This window comes from Dendropsophus ebraccatus, chromosome 1, assembly GCF_027789765.1.
Source record: "Dendropsophus ebraccatus isolate aDenEbr1 chromosome 1, aDenEbr1.pat, whole genome shotgun sequence".
In the NCBI taxonomy this organism is placed as follows: domain Eukaryota; kingdom Metazoa; phylum Chordata; class Amphibia; order Anura; family Hylidae; genus Dendropsophus; species Dendropsophus ebraccatus.
In genome coordinates this window covers 185,424,116-185,431,403 of record NC_091454.1, presented here as the reverse complement: position 1 = coordinate 185,431,403, position 7,288 = coordinate 185,424,116, and positions in this window count along the sequence as shown.

Below are 7,288 nucleotides of genomic sequence, written 5' to 3'. Positions count from 1 at the left end.
TAATAGCCTACTGCACACAAAATACGGGGACATGCCATGTGACATCAAACTTAGCTTGTTATTTCGTGACTCTATTAAGGCATGGCAAATAGGGCGGAAACTCCTGGGGCTCCCTTGGCAAGTTAGCGCCCTTCTAGATCTTTGGCACCACCCAGCGTTCCCACAGGGACAGCAAAACCCCCTTTTTACCCATTGGAGGATTAGAGATATTTTGAAAGTACAGGACTTGGTGTGCACCTCTGAGAAACGGTATCTTACCTTCCCCGAGCTGCAGACTAAGTTTGGGCTGGGTCCGGGTCACTTTTTGGCCTTTCACCAAATTCAGTTTCTTGCTCTCCCGCCTACGCAACTTGCATACAGAACTGTCTTCTAATCCCATAACTATGTATGTTACAAGTTCTATTCCTATGCACTATCTCTCTGCTCTATATATGACCCTTAGAGATGCAGTTACCAAAGGGCCGGCATCCACTATCTTGAACTATTGGGAAGCTAAGTGGCCTATGGAAGATCTGTTGGTTCAAGCCTTGAAGGGGTGGAATATTATACGGTCTATTGTTATTTCAGAACAGTGGAGGGAATCCCAATTTCGAATAATGCACCATGCCACGTTTGGGTTCACATTCCCTAGAACACCGGCTCATCCCAATAGAATTATAGCATGCCCGAAGTGTGGAGAGGTGGGTACGGATCTGGAACATGGTTTATACTCCTGCCCTATAGTCCAGACATTTTGGTCGACATTGTTGACCTGGTTGGAAAATAAACTTCATTTCACCTGTCCGCTTACTCCCCACCTTATGTTGTTACATATCCCCCCACCTGATGTTAAGATTACACATCTCTTACATTTGTGGATTTTGGTTGCTAAACGTGGTATACTGGCGAGGTGGCTTACGGGAGAGGTGCCCTCTGTAGAACACATCCTTTCACAAATGAAACATTACTTACAAATGGACCTATTAGATGCTGAACCAGCAAGGGAAATGAGAGCAAAATCATTTTTTAAAAAATGGAAGACGTTTGTAATAACTTTTCTAGACCAGGCGGAGATTCGGAAGGTGATGTTCCCCTTCTGGAACACCACATGGTATCTGAAGGCAGATATTGCGGGCTCCTTAGGAGTCCTGAAAATCCAGGACTAAGTAATGTATTTGACAAGTGGATGCGAGTTCCTATTCCTGCGAGGGAGGGGGGGATGTTTTAGGGGAGGGGGGGAGGGCGAGGAACAGTTTGGGGATGTTTCTTTTTTTCTAGTATTTGATGTCAGAAATTTTGTACAGCAGGCACCCCTTTTATTTGTCTTACACTCTGGATTTTGTCTAGATTACTCTTTTGGCATACAACTGTACTTCTACTGACTTTTTTGCTTACCTGCTGTTTTGATGTAAAACTGAAAATAATAAAAATATGTTTGAAAAAAAAAAAAAAAAAAAAGAGTTTCGCTGGATAACCCCTTTAAGGAGAGTTAGTACCCCTTTGAACCAGTTCTAGACAAATTATGATTGATTTTTTAAAACACCGTTGATTCCAAATCACTAGGGGTTAACATAGAGAAGTTACATTAACAAAACATAACTTAAAATGAAGAAAGAAAAAAAGCTACACAAAGTAAATGACAGACATAACTCTGGTTAAGGGGTATTCCCATCCAGGCAGTATTCCCTCTACGAGCAGAATTGCTCCTGTGGCCGATAATCGCCCTGTGTAAAAGTAAAACCAATCAGCTGAGGACGTGAGGGAAAACTAGCTGATGGGATCTAAAGAGCAGGGTTTAAAAGTTATCGGTGGCAGCCACACATCGTCCTGTTTAAACATGGTTGTGTGGTCGATAATGATTTAAAAAAAAAAAAAAACAGACAGCACAGATATGTACATATTCATGCTGTGAATTTAAAGACCATAGGTAGCAGTGTATACTTACCAGCCATGCTGCTTGTTATCTGGCACGAATCCTCCAATTCGGCTGTAACTTTAGGTCTCACGTCCTCCAGAATTACAGGTGGAAGAGCCAGGGCCTGAAGATACAGCCAGCAGCCAGTCTGGAGGAGATAAGCCAGATCCCAAGTATAGACTGTGGCTTGTGATCTTTTAACTGAAAGCACAGATACATACATATCTGTGCTGTCAGTTTCCCATTCCATAAGGATCTATTGCACAGCCTGGGCCCCTTGATTTGTCGTGCTGCATAAAGGCACTGAGAACGAGCGCTATGTGGACCCTAAGGGTGTGTTTACACAGACACACTTTCAATTATTGAAGGCAAAGCCAGGAACAGACTATAAACAGAGAACAGGTCAAAGGAAAGACTGAGATTCCTCCTCTTTTCAAATCTATTCCTTACATAGAGTCTGATAATTTGGCATTTACCATAGGCCGTATCAATGTTTTCCCGGACTCCCTGGGGCTGCATCCACCGTTTGTTTTTAACCATGTCAGACGTTGAACAATTGGATTCGAGCATGCTTGAGTTGTGCTCATTTCTAATACTTACTTGTCCGGCACCACTGCAGCTGCCAAGTACCAGGCCTTTGGCTCTTTGCCAATTAGCATTTCTGCTGCATCCGCTAAAGTGCCGCTCAGTAGAGATGAGGAAACAATGACCTAGGCTGTATCCCTGTTTTCCAGGCTGGGCACGGGCTGTTTCCGCCTTCCCCACAAAACAGGAAGACAGCGGGATTCAAATGCCGATGGTTGGGGTTTGCTCATCTCTACCACTCAGCATAGATTGTATAGGGTAGGAAGGGTTATTACGAGGCTGTTTCGCACTCTCAGCTCTGATCGCCTCTCACACACAAACACACCAGGAAGGATCAGAGCTGTAAGTACTGTCAAAAGCCAGCCTTGCCCATCGATTTACAATGTGATTAGTCCATCTGTGAATACTGTCCCGGTGAGTCATACTACTATTGGAGCCATGACTGGATCCGTTTCTGCTAGACACTGGTAAAATCTGACCGATCCAATTGATTCGAATAGAGCCCGCAGAGGTTGTGATATTGCTGATCAAAACATGTAAAAGCCCAAGGGACTTCATTAATAGCAGCCTAGCCACTGTAAGCAGGTTTTACAGGGTGGTGTTTTTATGTTGCAGTTTTTATGGCACTATTACCGCAAAAGGTATTTTGGTCAAAGGTCAGGACTGAAGGAATAGAAAATATAAAAGTATTCCTCTTCCTGTTGGATCCACTTTTTCCCTGGTTTCATACAGCTATATTATAACCAAATTTTTGCATCTAACCCCGACCTACCTGTAGGTCTGATGACCTGACCTGGGACTTGACGTTCTAAGGTCGCAAAAATATATAAACAACATGGCTATGGCCAGATGGGAGTAATACAGCCGAAAGTTCCAGACTAAAAGCAGGAAGAAAAGACCTACAGGCAGGCTGGGATTAAAGGGGTTATCCAGGATTTAAGAAAAAAAAAAGCACAGCTACTTTCTTGCAAAAACAGCACCGCCCCTGTACCCAGGTTGTGTGTGGTATTATAATTCAGCTCCTTTAACTTCAAGTAAAGCTGCAAAACCCACACCCAAACAGAGGACAGGACAGAAGAAAACAGACATGTTTTTCTGAGCCTGGAAACCGCCTTTAACCCCTTAGGGACCAAGCCTGTTTGGGCATTAATGACCAGGCTAATTTTTCAAAATCTGACCTGTCTCACTTTATGCGCTTATAGCTCAGTGATGCTTTACCGTATGTTAGCGATTCTGAGATTGCTTTTTCGTAACATATGGTACTTTATGTTAGTGGCAAAATTTGGTCACTGTCTTGTGTTTTTTGTGAAAAACATCAAAATATAATGAAAAATTTGAAAATTTTGCACTTTACGAACTTTGAAATTCTTTGCTTCTAAAAAAAAAAAGGCACATGACAAAAATTAGTTCGTAAGTCACATTATGAATATGTCCTCTTTATTCTGGCTTCATTTCGTAAACATATTTCACTTTTTTAGGGTGTTACGGGGCTTAGAAATGTATCAGCAAATTATCAAAATTTTCATGAAATTTCCAAAACTGATTTTTTTAGGGACCAGTTCTTTTTTTAAGTTGATTTAGGAGGCTTGTATACTGGAAACCCCCATAAGTGACCCCATTTTGGAAACTAGACACCTTAAAGAATTAATCTAGGGGTATAATGAGCATTTTAACCCTACAGGGGCTGGAGGAAAGTATTCACAATTAGGCCAGAAAAAAATGGAAAATAAAAATTTTCCAATAATATATTTGTTAAGATTAAAGTATCTCATTTTCACAACATGAGAGAAAATGCACGCCAAATTTTGTAACGCAGGTTCTCCTGAGTACAATGGAACCCCATATGTGGGCGTAAACCACTGTATGGACACACAGCAGGCCTCAGAAGGAAGGGAGCGCCTACTAGCATTTCCAGTTCAGATTTTGCTGAAGAAGTTTCTGAGCACCAGGTGCATTTGCAGAGCCCCTGTAGTGTCAGCAGAATAGAACCCCCCCCCCCCCCAAAAGTCACCCCATTTTGGAAGTACACCCCTCAAAGAATACATCTTGGGGTTTGGTGACCATTTTGACCCCAAAGATATTGGAGGAAAGTATTCAAAACTAGACCGTAAAAATGAAAGAAATTGAAATTTTCCAATAACATGTTTGTTTGGTTTGAAATTTCTCAATTTCACTAGGAACAGGGGAGAAAACTCACCCCAATATATGTAATGGTGGTTCTTCTGAGTACAATGGTACCCCATATGTGGGCATAAACCACTGTATGGGCACACAGCAGGGCTCAGAAGGGAAGGAGTGTCATTTTAGTTACAGGCAATATGTGGGTGTTTACTGGTTATCTGGGGAGATTACAGGCAATCTAGGGTGGTGATGGGCAATCTGGGGTGGTTACAAGTAATCCAGGGTGGTGACGGACAATCCAGGGCACTTGACTTTGGTGACAGGCGTAAAAGTGCCAGCACCATTTGGAACAAGCAATCAGTGGTATATAGTATATACCGCTGATCACTTGTACTGGGACCACACCGGGTGGTCACCGATCATTGCCCCATGCTCTCCGGTGGTGGAGAGAATGAAGCTTTGATCATTTTTAAAAATCCATCACTGTGAACAGAGTCTGTTCACAGAGATGGCGGCAGCCATCTTGGATCAGATGGCCACCTTGGGAGGGGAGGGTCAGTGACCAGGTCACTAGGGTTAATTCTTGGGGGGGGGGGGGGGGGTACATGTTCTCATCTCCTCTCACTGTGAATCCACAGTGAGAAGAGATGAAAGTGTTCAGCTGCGCTGGCAATGTCTGTTACCGGTGGCCGCCGTTATACTGGTAATAACGGCGATCGCCGTTGAGGGGACTGGCCGGGACTGGCCGGGACTGACCCCACACTCTGCCCCCAACCCCTCAGCTACCTCCGATAGCTGAGAGGAGGGGGCTGCAGGCATTGCCAGCGCCGCTGCACTATTCTGCGCCATCACCATAAAGAGCTGATGGCAGCAGAATAGAGCCCATTAGTGATCGCCATTATAATCCGTATCGGCGGTCACTAACAACATAATACATGTATCCTCTGGGTCACTATGGTTACGGCGATACCACATTTGTGTAGGTTTTTTTTTAACTATTATCACTTTGGCGCAATAGAAACTATCTTCATAGCAAAAACCCACAAAAACTGTCGCCGGATTGCAAGATCCATAGCGTTCTTATCTTTTGCACGATAGAGCTGGTTTTGGGCTTATTTTTTGCGGGAAGATCTGTAGTTTCTATTGATACCAAGTTTTATATGTATATGACTTTTTGATCTCTTTTATGACGTATTTTCTAAAGTGGATCGATAAAATACAGCTATTCTGGTACTGTTTTTTATAATTTTTTTTTTACAGCGTGTGTCGTGCGATATAATTATTGATATAGTTTTATAGATTGGGTTGTTACGGACATGGCGATACCAAATATGTATAGGATTTGTGTTTTTGATCACGTATGTCACGTTTTATTGGGTATAGGGAATGTAATGCATCTTTATTATTGGGGGGGGCTGTGTTGTGTTTGGTGCACTTTTTTTCACTTTTACACTAGTGTACATTAATGTACACTAGTGTAAAATACTTAGATCACTGAAACAATACATTGCAGTACCTGATGTACTGCAATGTATTGTATCATGCCTCATGCTGACAGGCAATAGCCACAGCCACCCCTGTCAGCATGAGGCATCTCCATGGTGACCCCGGGGACCTTCATTAGGACCCCGGGATCACCATGGAGACATCGGGACCCCGGACGGCGCCGCGGGACATCGCGATCGCGTAAGTGACCCACAGCGCCATCCGGGATCCACCGGGAACCGTTAGATGCCGCTGTCATGGTTTGACAGCGGCATTTAACGGGTTAAACTGCCCGGAGCAGAGAATCCTCTGCTCCGGGCAGTTAGAGGAGGGTGTCACACTGACCGCTGATAAACCGTCCCGCAGCCAGGCGGTAATTTATTCCGATGCGCCCGCCGTTAAAAGGCGTACGCATCGGAATAAAGCCCATTAGTGACCGCCGTGAAAAGGCAGCATGGCGGTCACTAAGGGGTTAATACCGGGAACATTTTTATTAAAGTATTGTATTGACCCCCCCCAACAGTAATACAAATTACCAACATACACTTATTACGGGAAATGCACATGAAGTGCTTATTTTCCCTGCACTTACTACTGCATCAAGGCTTCACTTCCTGGATAAAATGGTGATGTCACTTCATGGATAAAATGGTGATGTCACGACCCGACTCCCAGAGCTGTGCGGGCTGTGGCTGCTGGAGAGGATGATGGTAGAGAGATGCTCAGTGTCCCTCCAGTGCCCTGTGTCCCTCAGTGTCCTCCTGCCACCATCCTCTCCAGCAGCCACAGCCACCACAGCTCTGGGAATCGGGTCGTGACATCACCATGTTATCCAGGAAGTGACATCACCATGTTATCCAGGAAGTGAAGCCTTGATGCAGTAGTAAGTGCAGGGAAAAAAGCACTTTATAAGCATTTCCCATAATAAGTGTATATTGGCGATTTGTATAATGGAGGGCTTTTGGAGGACAACACAATACTTAAAGTGTCACTGTCGTGAAATTTTTTTTTGCAGAAATCAATAGTCCAGGCGATTTTAAGAAACTTTGTAATTGGGTTTATTATCAGAAAAATGCATTTTTATCATGAAAAAGCTGTTTGAAGCTCTCCCCCCTGTCTTCATTGTTCTCCTATGGAGAGAGCTAAACAAAAGACCAAAACAGGACAACAAAGAGTTAATCTACAAATATCTCACCCGTTATC